At 35.9% G+C, this 21,574-nt stretch overlaps 1 long non-coding RNA gene across 1 annotated transcript in view; it reads left to right on the top strand.

The window, feature by feature from the left end:
* The window catches only part of LOC112208590 (uncharacterized), a 63,806-nt gene extending 43,355 nt beyond the window's left edge, over positions 1-20,451 (top strand). Inside the window, exon 4 of the long non-coding RNA XR_002943054.1 lies at positions 17,578-20,451. This is a non-coding gene — a long non-coding RNA (uncharacterized LOC112208590). The remainder of the gene's footprint in view (positions 1-17,577) is intronic.
* The last annotated feature ends 1,123 nt before the right edge of the window (positions 20,452-21,574 follow it).

The raw sequence follows: 21,574 nt of genomic DNA, 5'->3' as shown, positions 1-21,574 counted from the left end.
TGTCAGTGGCATCTGACTCCCAGCCATCACAATAAAAAATATATCCAGATCTTGCCATATGTTCTCTGAAACAGGGCTTCTTAACCCCCGAGCCATGGACTGGTACCAGTCCATGGCCTGTCAGAAACTGGGCAGCACAGCAGGAGGTGAGCAGTGGGCAAGCCAGCATTGCTGCCTGAGCTCTGCCTCCTGTCAGAAACAATGGTGCCATTACATTCTCACAAGATGGCAAACCCTATTGTGAACTGCACATATGAGGGATCTAGGTTGCACAGTCTTTATGAGAATCTCATGCATGATGATCTGAGGTGAAACAGTTTCATCCCAAACCCATCACCTCCAACCCCATCTGTGGAAAAATTATCTTCCACAAAACTGGTGTCTGGTGCCAAAAAGATTGGGGACCGCTGCTCTGAAAGACAAAATTGATCCTGCTTAAGAACTACTGCAAAGGCCATCCACCACTCCCTTACTTTCCAGATATATGATTTAATCCATATATTCTCCAGTCATCCATCTATCTATTTATCTATCTATCTATCTAAAGACTTATAAACAATCACAACACCATCACCATAGCTACAAATATGTAACAACAATTCTCAATATCATTAAATAGCCAGAATCTTCTCCAAATTCCAATTCACTCATATATAACACATTTTTCTTTCTGCAGTCTATTTTTGTGTGTTACATTCTGTCTCCTCTCTTTTTCAATCTCTAGATAGATAAATGTTAAAAGATAGATAGATAGATAGATAGACAGATAGACAGACATGTAGGTACATACGCTTATCTCTGGAAAGATAAGTACATACTCACACGCACACAGACAAAGAATACACATATATTTGTGTGAGTGTGGGTATGAGTGGGTGCATGTGGATAGTTTGAATTAGAGTACAAAGTAAATATAATATAATTAGATTTAAGTCTTTTTAAATCTTTATGGTTTCATTATCATTCTCTTGATGTTCCTAGGGAGTTATATATTAAAGAAACTGCTTCATTTTTCCTATAGAATTTCACAAAGACTTGATTTTCTAATTGTACCCCCATAGTGTAGATGACTCTGTTTTTCTTGGTATTTCCTGGCATTTGAATCCAAATGAAAGTCTTTGCACATCCATCTGAGGGGATTAACCCTTTATTTCCCAAGGAAACAGAAATGGCCTCCCTTGAGGCAACTGCCAATCAAAACATACAGCTCCTCCTCAGTACATATGTCCACCACAAATTTTTGCTTCTGGACTTATAACTAAACTCAAGACCCAGCAGACCCCTCAAGGTGAGGTGCAAGTGTGACCCATGAGAAGGTTTGTGACACTCCAGAAGCTCTAGATTTTTCCAATTTATACAGATAGAAATCCAGGGTACCTGTATGGGAATGTAAGCGAAGGATTTAGAATAATGATGAAAGGAACATAAAGTTGAATCGTGCTGAATTTACTTATATTGGCTCACTATGCAGAGATTTTACATTTAACGACGTAGCTCAGAGAATTTAAAAAGGGCTGTAATAGTTTATTTGGTTTGTGGGCTGAAACATGGATCAAAAGATGATCTCCAATGAGTGAATTAGAAAAGTCTAATCTTAGCCGGGCATGGTGGCTCACGCCTGTAATCCCAGCACTTTGGGAGGCCGAGGCGGGCTGATCACGAGGTCAGGAGATCCTGGCCAACATGGTGAAACGCTGTCTCTACTAAAAATACAAAAATTAGCTGGGCATGGTGGCATGTGCCTGTAATCCCAGCTACTCAGGAGTCTGAGGCGGGAGAATCGCTTGAATCAGGGAGTCGCAGGTTGCAGTGAGCCTAGATCTTGCCACTGCACTCCAGCCTAGCAACAGAGTGAGACTATGGAAAAAAAAAAAATAAAGGGAAGATGGAAAGGAAGGAAGGAAGGAAGAAAGAAAGAAGGAAGGAAGGAAGGAAGAAAGAAAGAAGAAAGACAGAAAAGAGCGAGCCTAATCTTCCTTAGTTTAATGTAGAGGGGAAAGGATTCAAAGTTCAAAGCCTTTAGGAAACTGGAATGTTAGAGTAGATTTGTCATTTAAGATACTCGCTCACAGTGGGAAGGTCTAGAAGACATATTTATTATGAATATTTTGAGAAATAACATTATGATAGAAGCCCTGCATCCTTGAAGAGCTTCATGATCATTATTCTCTGCAGGCCAGACCTTTCAGTGGGAACTGCAGCCACTCAATTGGGAAACCTGAATGCAACAGGAGTAATTGGACCTCAGGGTGGCAGCAGCCAAAAGGCAGCATTCAACTGCCGAAGGCAATGCGGGAGTGGTTACCATTATAGACTGCAGAGTCAATGAAGCAATCAGAATGGTATGGCTCATGCAGACTAATTGATCATAGTGTTTCCAGAAGTGAAATTGATAGGAAATCTACTAAATTCTTACATGATCCTCCATCAATGTCCAGACTTGAGTCAGGTTACAGACCCAGAACCCTTTGAGTACAGGGGAGGTCAAGTTCCCTTGAGGAAAGACCCTGGTATACTACGCAAAATGTATACTGTTAATCTTTCTACCAGGCTTTTCCGAAGGAATCAAAAAGCATCTATGGCCTTTTATAAGCATAACTGTATATTGGAGAAAAAGAAATAATTGGGCCTTTGGGAGACTACTTAACGTTGGCTCTGAACTGACACTGATTCTAGAATAACAAAAACATTATTGTGGCCATTCAGTCAGAATATGGGCTTATGAAGCTTTACCTCATGTTCATCACATACTGGGTAAAGTGGGTTTGAAAATCCATCATGTAGTTATTTCCCCAGTTCCATAAGTATAATTGGAATAGAAATACTTAGCAAGAGGCAGAATTCTCACATCAGTTCCCTGATCTGTGGAGTGAGGGCTATTACGGTGTGGAAGGTCAAGTAAAAGCCATTAGAACTGACTCTACCTAAGAAAATAGTAAATCAAAAGCAATATTAAATTCCTGGAGAGATTGCTGAGATTAGTGCCACCTTCAAGGACTTAAAAGATGCAGGGTGGGCAATTTCTACCACATCTTTGTTCAACTCTCTGATTTGGCCTGTGCTGAAGACAGATTAATATTGATGAATAACAGTGGATTGTTACAAGCTTGACCATGTGGTGCTTCCAAATACAGCTGCTGTGCCATAAATAGTTTCATTGCTTGAAAAAATTAACACATTGCCTGGTACCTAGTATAGAGCTATTAATCTGGCAAATGCCTTTTTCTCCATACCTATCCCTAAAGTTCACCAGAAGCAGTTTGTGTTAAGATGGCAAGTCTAGCAATACATCTTCACTGTCCTATTTGAGGGGTACGTCAACTCTCTAGTTTTATGTCGTAATTTTGTTCACAGGGATCTTGATTACCTTTTTCTTTCATAAGATGTCAAACACTGGTTCATTTCATTGATGATATTATGCTGACTGAACCTAGAGAGCAAGAAGTAACTACTGTAGACTTATTGATAAGGCACTGTATGTCAGAGGGTGGGAAATAAATCCAACTAAAATTCAGGGGTCTTCTACCTCGTGAAAGTTCTAGGAGTCCAGTGGTATGGAGCATCTTGAAATATCCCTTCTAAGCTGAATGATAACTTGTTGCAGTTGACTTCTCCCTCAACTGAAAAAGAAGCACAATGTTTACTGAGCCTCTTTGGACTTTGGATACAACATAGTTCTCATTTAGGGATGTTACCTTAGGCCATTTACAGAGTGATCCGCAAAGCTGCTAGTTTTAAGGGGAATCCAAAGGAGAAAGCTCATTGTAACAAGTCCAGCTTACTGTGCAAGCTGCTCTGCCACTTGGGTCATATGAACCAACAGATCCAATGGAATTTTAGGTGTCAGTGGCAGATAGATATGTTGTATGGAGCTTTGGCAGGTTCCTAGAGATGAATCCCAGTGCAAGCCTTTGGGATTTTGAAGTAAGATCCTACCACTAATTATAGATAACTAATTTCCTTTTGAGAGTCAGCTCTTGGTCTGTTACTAGGCCTTAACAGAAACTGAGCACTTGACTATGGGTTAACAAGTTACCATGCCCATCATAAACTGGGTAATATTTCACCCACCCAAGCCATAATTGGGCATAAATAGCAGTACTTCCTCCTCAGATGGAAGTGATATCTATGTGAGCAGACCTGAGCAGGCCCTGAAGGCACAAGTAAGTTACAGGAAGAAGTGGCTCAAATGTTCATGGTCCCCATTCCAGCTACACTGTCTTCTCTTTTCCAGCCTGCACTTACAGCCTCATGGAGAGTCCCCTATGATCAGTTGACAAAGGAAGAGAAGACTCAGGCCTAGTTTACAGATAGTTCTGCACAGCTTGCTGCAGCAGTGGCAAATGGACAGCAGCAACACTACAAACCCTTTCTGGGACATCAGTGAAGGACAGTGATGAAGGGAAATCCTCCACTGGGCAGAACTTTGGGGAATGCAACTGGCTGAGTACTTTGTTTGGAAGTATATATGACCAGATTTAGAATTATAAACCAATTCATGGGCTGGAGCCAATGGTTTGATGGATAATTAGGGTCTTTGAAGGAGCACGGTTGAAAAATAGGTGACAAAAATATTTGAAGAATAAGTATGTAGATTGACTGGTCTGAATGGGCAAAACACTAAGATAATTCTGTCTCATGTGAATGCTTAGCAAAGAATGACCTCTGAAGAGAACTTTAATAACCAAGTGGATAGGATAACCCACCCTGTGGATTCCAGGTTCTTTTCCTAGCCCCCTTTGTCATTGTTCAATGGGCTCATTAACCAAGTGGCCATGGTGACAAGAATGGAGGTTATGCATGGGTCCAATAACATGAACTCCCATTCACTAAGGCAGATATGGCTATGGTTCCTGTAGAGTGCCCAACTTATCATCAGCAATGACCAATACTGAGTCTCTGATATGGCTTTATTAACCTGGGTGATCAACCAGCTTCCTGGTGGCAGGTTGATGACATTAGACCACGTCCATCATGGAAGAGACAGTGTTTTGTCCTTACTAGAACAGACACTTATTCTGAATTTGAATTTGCCTTCCCTAGACTCATTGCTTCTGCTAAAACTACCATCTGTGGACCCATAGAATGCTTAATCCACCATCTTGATAGTCCACATGGCATTGCTTCTGATTCAGGAACTCAACTTTGCAGTAAAATATGTGAAGCAATGAGCTTATTCTCATGGAATTTCCTGTTCCTATCATGTTTCCCACCATCCTGAAGCAGCTGACTTGACAGAATGGTGTAAGGGCCTTTGAAGATGAACTTACAGTACCAGCTAGTGGCAATACTTCTGATGGCTGGGGAAAAGTTTTCCAGATGGTTGTATATGCTCTGAGTCATCATCCAATTTATGCTGCTATTTCTTTGATAGCCAGAATTCATGGGCCCAGGATTCAAAGGGTAGAAATGAGAATGTCTTCATTCACTATTACTCCTAGTGAACCTCTCTCAAAATATTTGCTTCTTTTTCCATGAATTTATGCTCTTTTGGCCTAGAAGCCTTAATTTGAGCAGGAGGAATGCTTTCACCAGAAGAAACCACACTGATTCCACTAATAGTGGAAGCTAAGATAGCCACACAACCACTTTGGGCTCCTCATGCCTCAGAATCAACATGCAGAGAAGGGAGTTAGAATGTTGTCTAGGGTAATTGAAATGTACTACCAAGGGGAATTGGACGACTGCTTTAAAATGGAAGTGATGCAGAGTATGTCTGGAAGGCAGAAGATCCCTTAAGATATGTCTTAGTATTGTCACGCTCTTAATTAAGGTCATTAAAAAATTACAATGACACACTCCAGGCTGAACTACTGACAGCCAAGATCCTTTAGAAATGAAAGGTCGTATAACCTTGCCAAGTGAAGGACTACAACCAGCTGAAAGGAAAAAAGAAAATACAGAATGGGTAGTAGAAGGTGCTTATAAATGCCACATGCAACTACATAATAACTTACATAAATGATAACTGTAATTGTCATGAGAATTTCCTCCTTTTTCATTATGAATACATTTGTGTTTACATATATATTATATACATTAAGCAAGTATCTTTTTTCCTGTTATTTATCATGCACCATAAGATGTATTGACATTATATCAATATTTAAGTATAATATTTTTATTATATTTTTAAGTTACAGGATAAGTGATGAGTAAACATCATTCAAAGATGTTAACTCCCTTTTTGGGGAAGGGACTAATGCATTTTGGTTGTGCTCAAAACAGTTTGTTTTATGTTAGGTAGAATTATTACTTTGTCAGTGTCTTTATTTGGGGTTTAGGTATGGTTCAAGGAGATCTATATGGGTGCCATGATGACAAGTGATAGACTTATAATAGTTAATTTTATGTGTCAACTTGACCAGGCTAAGGGATGCCCCGAGAGCTCATAAAACATTATTTCTGGATGTGTCTCTGAAGGTGTTTCTAAAAAAGCTTAGCATTTGAATTTTCAGACTGAGTGAAGAAGATCACCCTCCCCAAAGTGGATGGGCTCTATCCAATCCACTAGGAGCCCAAAGGGAATAAAAAGTTGGGAGAAAAAAAGCAAATTACCTTCTGTTTGAATAAAGACATCTACTCCTGGCTTTATATATGAGCATTCCTGGTTCTAAAACCACAGGACTTGGACTTACTTGCAACACTGCATTTTCTTGTTCTCCAGCTTTCATAGAGCAGGTAGTGGAACTTCTCAGTTTACATGGCCATGTGAGCTAATCCCATATATAATATATGGAATATATATATACACACACGCACACATATGTATATATATTCTATTGGCTCTGTTTATCTGGAGAACTCTGACTAATACAGATGACATCACAAGGTTTTGTGTCCCTCCAATAGAAGGTACATGATGCCTGAATGTCTTTCTTTATATAATGCTAAAAGTGATTGATACTCAATGTTTGGGTACTTTAATCCATTAAAGGTTGAAAAACTGCTATTCTAATTCTATTATTCCTTCTTTCATTTATTAGCTGGGATATTTCTCTAAATAGAATTTTCTCACAACTACTATTGGACTACTCAGGGGTGGAAAGTGTATAGAAAGAAGAGGATAAAAGCTAAATTATTTCACCTTATGGCTGCTTTTCATAATAATAACCAATTTCAGCAGAATCTTCCAATGGTGATAGGCCAGGTTTCTTTTGTTAATATTATCTTTATATACTCATGGATTTAAATATGCTTTATTCATTTCAACTCATTACAGTTATTAATTTTTGTTAATGTGAAGTTTTCCCTTATATTTTCAGTAGGATCTCTTCAAACTGACTCCAGAATCCTCTTGATAGGGCTCAAGAATCTTTGAAAATATTTTACTCCGTGGTATGTTCAGATGTCCAGGCTCATCTTGCATATTTCCAAACCTGAAGTCAGCCATTTCTTTAAGCACAGAAGAACACAGTTCTCACGACAATTAAAATAATGTCTTTCCATGTCACTCACATTTCATCAAATCTATATCTACATCTACTCAATTTTTCCATGCATATGATGTATGAAATTTACAAGTCGACCGGGCACAGTGGCTCATGTCTGTAATCCCAGTACTTTGGGAGGCCAAAGCAGGCTTCTGTCTGTAATCCCAGCACTTTGGGAGGCCGAGGCAGAACTTTGGGAGTCCGAGGCAGGCAAGGTTAGGAGTTCAAAACCAGCCTGTCCGATAGGTGAAACCCCGTCTCTACTAAAAATACAAAATTTAGCCAGGTGTAGTGGCAGGCGCCTGTAGTCCCAGCTACTCGGGAGGCTGAGGCAGGAGAATTGCTTGAACCCAGAAGGCAGAGGTTGCAGTGAGCCAAGATCGCACCACTGCACTCCAGCCTGGGCGACAGAGCAAGACTATGTCCCCCCACCCCACCCCCGCAAAAAAATTTACAAGTTAATGTTTATTGAAAAAATCTCAAAAATATGCTAATGAAAAGTAGTGAGAAAACTATTACTGGAGTATCATTAAACAGCAGAGACTTTGGAGTGCAACAGTAGTTTTGGATTCAGCTCCTCCATTGACTAATTCCTTGACCCCGTTAAGCTACTTAATCTCTTTGAGCTGATTTTCTCATCTTCAAAATGGAAATATAATGTTTACCCTTTTTTGGTGTAGCAATTATTAAACTTATCAATTTATTTTACCATGCCATGTGCTGATGTATTTTCTGGTGCATGGACACAATACATAATCTTCGCTATTATTATTATTCCTCTCCTTTTCTAATTGACTCTTTTCTGTTAGGAAAACCTATTTCTTTGCTCTCAGAACCTTATAAGTTATTTTGGCAATAGGTGTCTTATTACCTGTCCACCACATGGTAATAATTTTTGTCTGCAATACAGAAACCACAGATTTCTGAGGTTACTATGGAAAATAGGAATTAGCTGTAGTAAAAAGGAATTATATCTGATTGTTCCTTTCTCTCTTGTTACTAACATAACCTATCATCTTTACCTTCCTTGACTACTACTGTGCACTGAACTGAGTTTCAATGTTTCCTTTATAATAACTTCCCAAATCCTCTTACTGGTCAGTGTGCTAACTAATTCTTCCATTTAACATCTACTCCCTTGGCTTGATTTCCAGCTCCTAAAGAAATAAAGACTCAAGCTGAACTCTAGCAGCAATCTGCTTGTCTGGATTATAAACCAGATTACTTGTCAAAAGAACCTGTGAGAAGGAATAGAGTGGTTATGATTTTTGAAGCTAAGACTATTATGCCAATTTAAATAGGTGAGACCACTTGCCCTATATTCTTACTTATTCCATCAACAAGAGCACTTTAAATTTTCTTGCAAGACTGAAAAACATTCTCCGGTTTAGTGACACCTTTAGGAAAACCAATATCTCAGTTCAAAGATTCTATTGCCAAGAGGAAAAAAAAACTGTTTTAAAAAATAAAACAAAACAAAATAAACCTAATGCCTGTTTTTATGGGGACTCTGCACTTGCCTTGTTTTCAGCCATGCACAAGCTAAACAGATTTAATTGCCTTTTCATATGTCAAAACCAGCCTGTCCAGAGGGACGCAATAAGAGAAGCTTGTACAGGAACATTTTATGCTGTATCTGTTCCTGGAGCAATGGTGCTTATGTTTCCAAGACTGTCAATTAAGCATATTTTTCCCCAGCACATATTCATTAAGACACAGTTGCCAAGTTCATTGCCACTGCATTTTTTATTATATACATTAGTTCTGGTTAAAGGACAATTTAGGAATGTTTTTATGGGGAATAAAGAGGGCCTCTGGCTGGATGATTTTTCTATCATTTATTACATTATAGTAGCAGAGAAAAATGGCCCTGTGTCCCTCATGATACACACTTATCTGCATTTAGCTTAGTCTGATCCTTTGAATACCTTTATTGAGTAATGTTTTATCACCATGTAATTTGTTCAAATACACAGTAAATATGTGTGTATTGGCCTTTCATTGGAGATGTCTTACTAAATATTAGCTAGCAGGGATGGGAATATGAAGCAAATGACCAAAGGGATGTTATAATAAATATGATATAGGTATATTAAGAAATTCAAGCAAGTTGTTGTGTCTAGATGGTCATAGGTATGGAACAATGGCAGAAACTAAGAAACAGAAAAAGTAACCCTCCCATATTAGGAGAGTCAATGATGTTCTAAGGACAAAACAGATGGGGTTGAGTATACCTTTACATATAACTTGTAGTTTGTCTTCCAGTCCTGTTTCTATGCACTCTGTCCTAGTCCTAAAGGAGTTAAACAATACTGCTCTTTGATGGATTGTGTCCTGATTTGAGGGGCAGACAGTTTCCAACCTTTCAACTTGTAAAGAAGAATACACAAGAGTGAGCATGTGTCAGAAATCACCATGTGCACATGTTTACATTCAGAGAGGTATACATTTCTAAATGGTTATTTACATGATATACTCACATTTTGTCAATTACTTTAGCGTAGTAAATTGGAAACTCTATGTGGAGCTATCAATAAAAAGGGCAGAATGAAAGGACGCCACCAGAATGTCTTGGTTTTTGAGGCTATGTGAAACATCTCTGTAGCCCCTAGGATGTTTTTGCTTTTCCCATCTGAGTCATGACTGTTGGAGAGAAACAGACTCCAAGACTGATAAAACCATGCAGGAAGTTTATTAACGAGTGATTTTTGCATCGTTATTTATGAAAAGAAGGGAAAGAAACACAAATGGAAAGAAAAAGAAGTTAAACTGTGATGCAACAGAACCTTAAGTGACCCTGCAGTGGTCTCTGAAGATAAGGTGATGCTTCAGAGTTATATGGAGTTGGGTGGAGAGATATAGGTCTTTATAACATTAAATTAACTAGCCATTCATTTTGAACAGTGAAGGGCTAGTGAGCTTGGGTGAAGCAGCTCTCTTCAGCTGGGGCAATGCTCTACAGGGGCTGGGAGCTGCAGGGTATATTTCTGGACAGCATTCCCAGAAGATGTGAAGATTCTGGGTACTGTATTACAACTTCTACAATGGTGGAAATGGTGACAATTTTTTTTCAAAATACTGCTGTAATGATTAAATTTGATCAACCTATTTCTTGGCATAAGGCTGGGGCTCGATAAATATTAGTCAAATTTGTCCTTCTAATAAAATTCAAGTAAGAGTTTTAAAAACTTTTAAAATTTATAAAAATTTATGTGGAAGGTATTTCTGCTATAATATGTTTCTTTCCCCTTGGAGCGGGAACAAAAGTTTTTGAGTAATAATATCATCTCATCTTATAATAACTTTATAATGCAGGTGTGATATACATTTTATTTTACAGGACAGGAAACTGAGATTTAGATTAATTTAGAAATACTTGCACAAAGTCACAAAAATCAACTGTAAAGAACCCAAGATTTTATATGACAGTTTGTTTTCTTTTTATTGTAAAATGAGAAGATTTGCAATAAGAAGATCTGATTTGCTTTATAAGTTCTTGTAATTGGGCAAACTTAACAAACGCTAGTTTTAATTTTTTTATTTATGCATGCAACTGAATCTCCAGGCTCTGTAAGCCATGTATGTCAGGGGCACATCCCAATGCAAGTGACATATAAAGAGACACTTTAAGGGCAAAGTAAAGAAACATAGGCTGTATATGTCAGTAACGAGAAAGTATGGTATATTCAGATATTTGAAGACAGTTTTCTATGCCAAGAGCATATAGTGTGATGACATGAGAGAAGTAGGGATGGGTAGGAAAGAAAAATAACCTAACATGACATGATTATGAACTTGGACTTGGAGTCATAGACAATGATAAGCCACTGAAGAATTTTAAGCTGGAGAGTTGCATTATGTCTATTGATCTTAGAAATATCACTCTGGAAGTAAATGGGTGCTAGATAAAAGGAGAAGAAGCTGGAGGTGAAAGCCCTATTCAGAATTCCGGAATACTATTCAGAATTCCATGTCAGAATTATTAGTACTAAATTGGAAAAAAGTGAGTGATAGTATGAAGAAGGGAGGGTTTAGGTTCAAAAAATACCAAAGATATAAAATAAACATGATTTAGTAAAATCTTTCATTTATTGATTCATTTAACAAAGTGTTGCTGAGTATCTTCTTTGTGGCAATAACTTTGTGAATCCTTGGAGATTTCTCCATGGTTGAGTGGAGAAAAATATATAAAACGATGTATAATTTTTATTAATATTTGAAGAAAACAAAAAGTACATATCCATTCAACTCTTTTGTACAACTGTGTTTTCCCTTACTGTCCTCTTTGAAAAGACTCCCTGCTTTATAATTTTAATTTTTCCTCTTTCTTGGCTTTTTCGTTTACTTATATTTTATCCAGAATTAATATATGTGTATTAATTCAAGTATCAGGGTAATCCTAGCTGCTAACAGAAAGGAATCCTATAATTTATATGGCTTAATTCACTAAGAGTTTAATTCTTATTTACATAATATTCCATTGTGGGTGCTTCTGATTGACAAAAAGCCTCCTGCTTGAATTCTCCTCAGGATACTTTCACTCTTGTAGCTACATTCAATTTTAGGTTTTTGGAGTTCTATGCCTTCAGCCATAAACTGAGAAAATATTGGGAAGATTAAAAAAAAAGGAAGTTGTTATATAACCCGATGAGAATAGCACACACTATTTCCACTTATAATACCTAATACAAATGCAAATGCTATGTAAACAGTTGTTCTACTCTATTGTTTAGGGAATAATGACAAGAAAAAAGTCTGCACATGTTCAGTACAGATGCAACCAACTTTTATTTTTTCAAATATTTTTGATCCACACTTAGTTGACTCCTCAGGTGCAGAATCCATGGATACAGAGGGCCGAATATATTAATATTTCAAAAAGTATAAAATATATTAATAATAAAAGAAAAGACATGGGGAATCTCAGTAGAGAAGTAGAAGCTATAAATAACAAACAAATGGAAACTCTACAGCTGAAATGGATAATCACTGACATAAAAAATTTACTTGATTGGTCTCAGAGTAGACCAGAGATCGCAAAAGAAAGTCAGTGAATTTAGGCCAGGCGCGGTGGCTCATTCCTGTAATCCCAGCACTCTGGGAGGCCAAGGCAGGCAGATCATCTGGGGTCAGGAGTTCAAGACAAGCCTGGCCAACATGGTGAAACCCCGTCTCTACTAAAAATACAAAAATTAGCCAGATGTGGTGGCACAGTGGCGTGTGCCTGTAGTCCCAGCTACTCAGGAAGCTGAGGCAGAAGAATCCCTTGAAGCTGGGAGGCAAAGGTGGCAGTGAGCCAAGATCATGCCACTGCACTCCAGCCTGGGCAACAAGAGTGAAACTCTGTCTCAAAAAAAAAAAAAAAAAAAAAGAAAGAGTCTGTAAATTTAAAGATAGGGCAATAAAAAAATTCAACTGAAAAAAAGAGAGAGTAAAGTTGAAAAAAAAAAACAAACAGAAAAAGGCTTAATGTGCTGTGGGGTATTACCAAGTTATAAATATGTATATTAGAAGTAGCAGGAAGATACAAGAGGGAGAAGAAAGCACAAAAGTATTTGAAACACTAATGGCTGAAAACTTCCCCATGTTGGTAAAAGGAAATAAATATCCAAGAAGCTCAATATATCCAAAAGAAAACTTACTCAGAAAAATTCAAGATAAACTCGTAGTTCTTTTTGATTTTATATTGTATATCAATATATACAACCAGAGCAACATGTTCAAGATTTTCTTGAATCAATTATTTTCTGTTTAGTTATGCTCATTTAATGTAGTTATATTTTTGTTTGCCTTTTAACTTTTAAGTTTATGTTTATAAACTTCTTTATTGAATGTTATTTTTAAATATATGAAATATTACCATGTTACAAAAATTAAACAAACCCCTTTTCTGTACCAACCCCCTCTTACCATAATATCAGTTTAAATAGTAACCCAGTCTCTGTGCACCTCACGATACATGAATTTCGAACAAAGTCAAATTGTGCACTTACTCAAAGAACAGGCTTGCAATGCAACATTTATTTATATATTTATTTATTTGTGATGGAGTCTTGCTCTGCCACACTGGCTGGAGTTCAGTGGTGTGATCTTGGCTCACGGCAACCTCCATCTCCCAGGTTCAAGCAATACTCCTGCCTCAGCCTCCCAAGTTGCTGGGATTACAGGCACCCGCCACTATGACTGGCTAATTTTTTTGTATTTTTAGTAGAGACGGGTTTCACCACGTTGGCCAGGCTGGTTTTAAACTCCTGATTTTAAGAGATCTGCCCACCTTGGCTTCCCAAAGTGCTAGGATTACAGGCGTGAGCCACCACTCCCTGACAAAATTCAACTTTTAAACTAATATTTGTATGATATCTGTATCAAGAATACATTAAAAGAATAATAAAGAACTATCATGAACAACTCTTTGCCTGTAAACTTGATAACCCAGGTGAAATGAACTAGTTCCTTGAAAGACACCCTCTACTCAAATTCATACCAGGAGAAACTGACAATTTAAACAGGTCTATATCCATTGGATCAATAATTAATAACTTTCCCAAAATGAAAGCACTAGGCTTAGATGGGTTCACTGGTAAATTCTACCAAACATTTAAGAAAGAAATATACAATTCTCTACAATATCTCCCAGGAAATATAGATTGGAGAAATACTTCCTAACTCATTCTATGTGGCCAGCATTATCTTAATACCCAAATCAAACAAATATATTTCAAGAAAGAAAAACTACAGACCAATATCTCTCATGAACATATATATAACAATTGTCAACAAAATATTAGCAAATCAAACCCAATAGTTTGTAAAGATAATTATACACCACAATCAAGTGGGATTTATTTCAGGTATGCAAGACTGGTTGAACATTCAAAAATCAATGAATGTAATCCATTACATCGATAAACTAAAAAAGAAAAATCATATGATCATATCAACAGATGCAGAAAAGCATTTGAGGAAATTCATCAGCCATCCACGGTAGGAACTCAGCAAAATAAAAATAGAGGGGAACTTCAACTTGATAAAGAACATCTACCAAAAATCCTACAGCTAACATCACATATAATGGTGATAAATTAGATACTCTCTCACTAAGATCAGAAACAAGGCAAAGACTGTTATTCTCACTACTTGTATTCAACATTGTACTGGAATTTCTAGCTAGTGCCATCAGGCAGGAAAATAAAATAAAACATGCAGATTATAAAGAAAGAAAACTATCTTTGTTCATAGTTTTAAACTATATGCTATATAATATCATTATAAATAATATAAAATAACAAGAGACAATCTATGTCATTTTGGGTTTTGTGATTACTTTAGATGCACCACCACAATTAAAATCTATGAAAAAAAGATAGATTAAACATCATTAAAGTTAGAAACTTCTCTGTAATAGTCACTGTTAGGAGAATGAAAACACAAACCATGGGCTGTGAGAAAATATTTGCAAAACACATATCTGACATTTTAAAAACCCTGGTATTCAAAATCTGCAAAGAATGTTTAATGCTAAATAATAAGAAGGCAAACAACCCCATTAATAAATTGGCAATACATCTCAACAGACACCTCACCAAAGGAAATTAACCAATGAGAAATACACATATGAAAAAATAATCAACACTGAATGTCATTAGGGAATTTCAAATTAAACAACAATGAAATATCACTATACACCTATTAGAATGGCCAAAATCAAAATCACTGACAATAACAAATATTATGGAGAGTGTGAAGCAACAAGAATTCTTATTCACTACTGGTAGGAATGCAGAATGGTACAGCCACTTTGAAAGATAGTTTCATAGTTACTTACAAAACTAAATATACCCTTACTATATGATATCATTTGGTTCTGTGTCCCCACCCAAATTTCATGTCGAGTTGTAATCCCCACGTGTCAGGGGAGGGACTTGGTGGGAGATGATTGAATCACGGAGGCGGATTTCCCCTATGCTGTTTTCATAATAGTGAGTTCTCATGAGATATAATGGTTTAAAAGTGCAGCATTCCCCCCTCACCTTCTCTTCTGGAGCCTTATGAAGAAGATGTTTGCTTCTCCTTTGCCTTCTGCCATGATTATAAGTTTCCTGAGGCCTCCCCAAGCATGCAGAACTGTGAGTCAATTAAATGTCTTTTTCTTATAAATACCTAGTCTCAGGTAGTTCTTTACAACAGTGTGAAAACAGACTAATACACCATATAGTTCAGCAATTATGCTTCTTGACATTTACTCAACTGAGTTGGAAAACTTACAGCCATACAAAAACCTGTATATAAATGTTTATGGAAACTTTATTAATAATTACCAAAATGAAAGTAATTAATGCATTCTCTAACAGGTGAATGGATAAACAAGTTGTAATACATTTGTATGATATATGATACATTCAGATATTAAAAGAAATCAGCTATTAATGTAAAAAAGACCTGGACAAACCTTAAAAGCATATCTCTAGGTGAAAGAAATCAATCTACAAAGTCAACATACTGTATGAATCAAATTATATGACATTCTGGAAGAGGCAAAACTAATGAGGCAATACAAAAATTAGTGGTATCCAAGTGTTCAGTGTAGCAGTAATGGAGTGGGGAGAAAAGACTTGGTGAGAAACAAGAGGTTGTTGGGGCAGTAAAACTATTCTGCATGATATTGTAATGGTGCATACATGCCGTACATTTGTCAAAATTTATGAAATATACAATATGGAGTTAACTGTAATATAGACTATGGATTTAGTTAGTAATGATGTATCAATATTTGTTTATTAGTTGCAGCACATATACCACACAAATTGTAAGATGTTAATAATAGGAGAAACCAGGTGGGGGGTGAGGGACTATATGAGAACTCTATGTATTTTCTGCTCAATTTTTCTACAAACCCAAAGCTACTCAAAAATACACTATATTAATTTGTTTAAAAAGAGGCTTTCTGATTTTTAAGCATCTCAGGCTTGTGGGTTTCTGTGATGAGTTTTCTAAATTATAAAATTCTGGTGTCCTTTAGTAGAACTAAATAAATGCACTATTTTGCTCATGTTAACTATGGTTTTTGTTTCTTTGTTCTTTAATTCTGAGATCAGTATTTGGAGACTGAGCCCTCAGAGAGTTCTATTCTGTCCAAGCAGGGATTCATATTAGTGAATAGAATACTGTGACTCTTTTAATTAGCCTGTTGCTTTATTCTATGAAAAAAGAATTACTTTACTTCCAGGGTTTGATGTATGAACTGAGGATGGCCATATTTATTCCCTGATGCTCTGAAAACAGAATCTTATAAGATGTCTGCTACAAGTGTGTGAATAGGAACAGCCCAGAGTACAAACACAGTTTGCACTTACCTACTGGCTATTATAAGGCTGACTGTACACACGTGCCAAGATTTCTTAGGGCAGGCAGAGAGAGAATGTCAGTCACTCAGAAATTATTACAGGATATTTTGGGGCCTTGATTTTTTTTTCTACTGGGATTTTGCTAACTTGCCTTTTATCCTATTTGGCTAAATGCTTTGTTCTGTTGATTCACTCATACTATCAATATGAACATGATTGTTGCTTTCTAAACATACCTGAAAGGTAAAGCCAAAGAGATCACAATGTATAGAAAAATAGATATATCCCCAGGGTCATAGCCTGCTGGAAACTGATGTGTTCCTTTTGAAGAGATTAAGTATAAATTTTCCTTAGTCACAGGTCTGGAAGAAAAATTGGGGAATAAATAGCACCTTTTCTGATTAAGAATAGGATACCTAATATAAAAAGAGTATAACTTTATCCATGTAGTGGGATGTAATTATTGAAATAATAGCAATGATAATAATGTTATAATTTATAGACCATGTATTTTATAACAAATAATTGATTTGCCTGCCTTGTATCATTTTAACATTTGCCGTGTAGTTTTGAATATAATGTTCCATAATTTTACACATTATGTAATTGAGTCTTTATATATTTATGTAACTTGTCTATAGTCACAAACTAATAAGGGATAAAGCCAGGATTCAAATTCAAGTTTACCTATTGTGAGGTCAAAGGTGGCAAAATTAATGGTACTTTAGCTAAATCAAGAATGTAAACAGTCCAATAACTTCCTATAAAGAAGTTTATTAACGGCCCATCTGTATTTGCAGGTATACTTCAGATGACAGCATGTGATGTGATGGAAATCTCTACTATTCCCAGGAAAAATGTCCTGTCAAAGTTATCAGATCCATTGCCTAACAAACTTCTATCCTAGCCGATTGACCAACTGAAAGATTTCTGTTGTAAAACATATTCTCCCTTAGATTTTATGGGTTGATTTTCTTTTCTTTTTTTTATGTTTCTTCAAAACACACACAAAAATCATTTCTTGCCACCAAACAAAATAGGATTTAATATGATTGATCGGAACAGGATACAATTAAAGTGAGGATATCCAATGACAATTATAGTCAGGGTGTTTGAACAGATTTCCTGGTATCTCTAAGAATCCCTTAATGATTCACAATTACAAATTTATGTTAAATCCAGGTTTCTCATTCTCTGGACTAAAAGGTAAGAAATGAGACATCAGTACTTTGCTGGTTTGAAGATATGAGGAGTTTAGTACTCTGATTATAGCACTCTACAATAAGTTTGCCTAGTTCTTGAAAACATTGAGCTGTCACTGCAAACGAGAATTTTTCCTTTCCCCTGTAGTTTGAACATATGATGCAATCAGTCTTCTAATTTTTGACAGAAGAGGAAAAGGAAGTGATGTCAGCTATTGACTGGATTTCATAGTCGTAAAGATTAGACTAGGACTGGTTCCTGACTAAAAAAATACAGCAAAGATTTCTAGTTTAAGATGATGGATTAAGCACATATGGTTATCAGATATTCCACTTAAGACTTCAGTGAAATAATGGTAAGGGAAAAAATAATAACAACAAAGAAAAGGAGAGTGGTAATGTTTCAAACAATTATTATAAAATAGAATACAAATAATTTCTAACTTAAGAAGCTGAGGGAAAACACTATATCCAAGGATACGTAAGAAGGGAGCTGCAGCCAAGAAATAAATCTATTGCCTTCAGTACTGTAAAGAGGTTCAGACACAAGACACCTCAAGTATTTCAGAGCCAGAGAAAGAGAACTGGAATTGAGAGGATTCAGGGCAGTACAGGTGAAAAGGCACTTTCCCAAACGTCATCAACTTGTGACTACATAATACAGCAAGGAGGCATTTACTCCTCAGCAAAAGCTATATAAGGTTTTTAAAATTTTTATTTTATTTTTTATTTACATATATTTATTTATTTACTTATTTATTTTCTTAAAGAAACACTGTCTAGAAACTCTGGGAAGAACAAGCACTAGCACACCAGAGCAAAGCCCAGCGGCTCCTCAGGGCCACAGGGCACATTTTCCAGTGCCCTGCCTACCAACAACAAGGTCAAGCCTTCAGGTCTACAACTCTTTCACTGATATATGGAATAATAAAGGTGTTCAACTGACTCATTTTAAGGTATAGAAGTTTACCCAGGCATTAGAAGAAAGTCTAAAACATAAATACCTTTATTCAGAAGTAATAATTAAATCCTAATCATGTGCCAGGCGCTATTCTAGGCACTAGAAAAAAAAACCAGCAGTGAACAGAAAACAGATGAAAATCTCTGATCTCATGAAGTTTGGTGGGAGATAAAATACATATATACATATATATAGACAATTTACAAAATAGCAGAATTTCATAAGCATTCTGGAGGAGAATAAAAAACAAAAGAAGACAGTGAAGAATGAGGAATGTGGCAATTTTAAGTGGTGTTGTCATGGGAGTCCTCACTGAGAAGTGGTATCTGTGCAAAGACCTGAAGGAGACATAAAAGCCAATCTCAGTAGATATTAAAAAACAAAAACAAAAATATGGAAGTAAGAGTAGTAAAGTAAAAAGCCCGAGGTCAGATCATACTTTAACATTTAATAAAAGCATGGACGGTTGTGTGTCTTGGATGCAATTGCATGTGCAGGCAAGTATTAGATGAGGTGCAAACGAATAGAGTGAGGCTAGACTTCAATAGGCCATGTAAGTCATGGTGAAGACTTTGGCTTTTTCACATTCAATAAAGTACACAAACTTTAAGTATACAGCTCAATGAATATTGACAAATGAATAGTCTGTGTAACCGTGAGCCAGATCAAGTTTAAGAACTTGCCTCTCATCCCAGAAAGTTTCTTGTGCCTCTTTTGATTCAATTCCCCCCAGCCAGGCAACCAATACTATAATTTCTATCACCACAGATTAGTTATTTATGTTCTTGAACATTCTGTACATGTGTTCATAGAGTATGTACTTTCTGCTGTCTAGCTTCTTTAGCTTTACGTAGAATGTGAGGGATAGGTATGATTACATTAGTCGCTCATTTTCTTTTATTGCCGATAGTATTCCATTGTATAAATGTACAGAGTTTGCTCATCTTTTGTACTGTTGATAAACATTTGGGGGCTACCAACATTCTTGTTCACAAGTCTTTAACTGAATGTCTTTCTCGTGGGTAAACACTTAGGAGTAGGAATACTAGGATCTAGAGTGTTAACTATATTGGAAATTATTCAAAGGGTTTAGCATTTTGCAGTCCTGCCAACAATGTATGAAGCTTCCAGTTGCTCTGCCTCCTCCTCATTATGCCATATTGTCATTCTTCTCATTTTTATCCATTTTCCTGAGAATTAATGATGCTGAGCATCTCTCTATGGTTAGCACCCTATGGTTAGCATATCTTGATTGTGAAGTGTACTTTTCATGATAGTTTTCTCTCATGTTTAATTAGAGTGTCTGATTTTATTTATTGATTTGTGTAGATTGTTTTTATTCTGATATTAGTCCCCTTTTGGATATATGTATTGCAAGTAATTTTCTCCCAATCTGTAGCATGTGCTTTCACTTTCTTAATAGGCTCTTTGGGTTTGTTTTGATGTTGATGAGAGTTTTATTATGGATAGGTTTTGTTTGTCAAATTTTGTTTCTCTACTTATTAAAATAAATATTTGGTTATGACCTAATTTTGGAGATTTTTATTTCTCTTTGATTACATTGTGGTGAGAAAGTATATCCTGTGTGGTTTCAATATTATGAAATATATTGAGATTGAGATTTATGCTTTTGGCATATATATTTTCAAGTGCAATTAAAACAATATGAATTCTGACATTAAATGTAGTATTCTATAAATGCAAATTGTTCCAAATATGTTAATAGTATTGTTCAAATCTTCTTAAGATCAGTAATAAGGCAAGGACTTCCAATCTTAAGATATCTACTCAACGTTATACTGGAAGATCTAACCAGATTAATAAAGCATTAAAAATAAATAAAAATTATATAGATGGCAAAATAAGAAAAACCGTCACTCACATCAAAAAACATGATCTTGTGCATAAAAACTGTGAATCTACAAAACAAAATTGCTGAAACAAAGTAAATGTAGTTATTTACTAGTATATAAGTTCAATATACAAACATAGACAGTATTTGTATATATTAGCAATAAATAATTTGAAAATTAAACAATGTCATTTAAAGTGACATCAACAATAAAATACTTAGTCATACATTTTAAAAATGTGTACAAAATCTGTACAATAAAAACAACAAAATATTAATGAGAGTAACTCAAGAAAATCTTATAAATGAAGAATTAGGTCATGTTCATGATTTGGAAGACTCAATATTTTTAATACCTGACTTTTTTTCTAAACAGATACATAGATCTAATGCAATTTCAATCAAGATCTCTGCAGAATTTTTGTTAAAATTGATTAATTTATTCTACAATTTATATGGTAATATAAACAGAATAGCAGAATCAATCTTTAAAGTAAGAAAGAAAAGGATAAAAAGCACTATGTAATTTCACAATATAAGTCCATAGTAATTAAGGCAGTGAAGTGTTGGCATAAAGATATACATAGATCAGTGGAAAAGGCTAGAATCTAGAAATAAATATACAAATTTATGGTCAATTAACTTTCCAAATTAATTTACCAATTTATGGTCAATTAATTCAAATCATACAGGAAAAACCACCCTTACATTGGGAAACAAATTAAATCTTTATTGTAATCTCACACCTTAAAAAAAAAAAACACAAAACAAAACTCAGAGTG

The sequence above is a fragment of the Pan troglodytes genome, chromosome 1 (genome assembly GCF_028858775.2).
Source record: "Pan troglodytes isolate AG18354 chromosome 1, NHGRI_mPanTro3-v2.0_pri, whole genome shotgun sequence".
In the NCBI taxonomy this organism is placed as follows: Eukaryota; Metazoa; Chordata; class Mammalia; order Primates; family Hominidae; genus Pan; species Pan troglodytes.
Note: the sequence above shows the minus strand (reverse complement) of the source record. Positions and strands in the feature narration are given on the sequence as shown.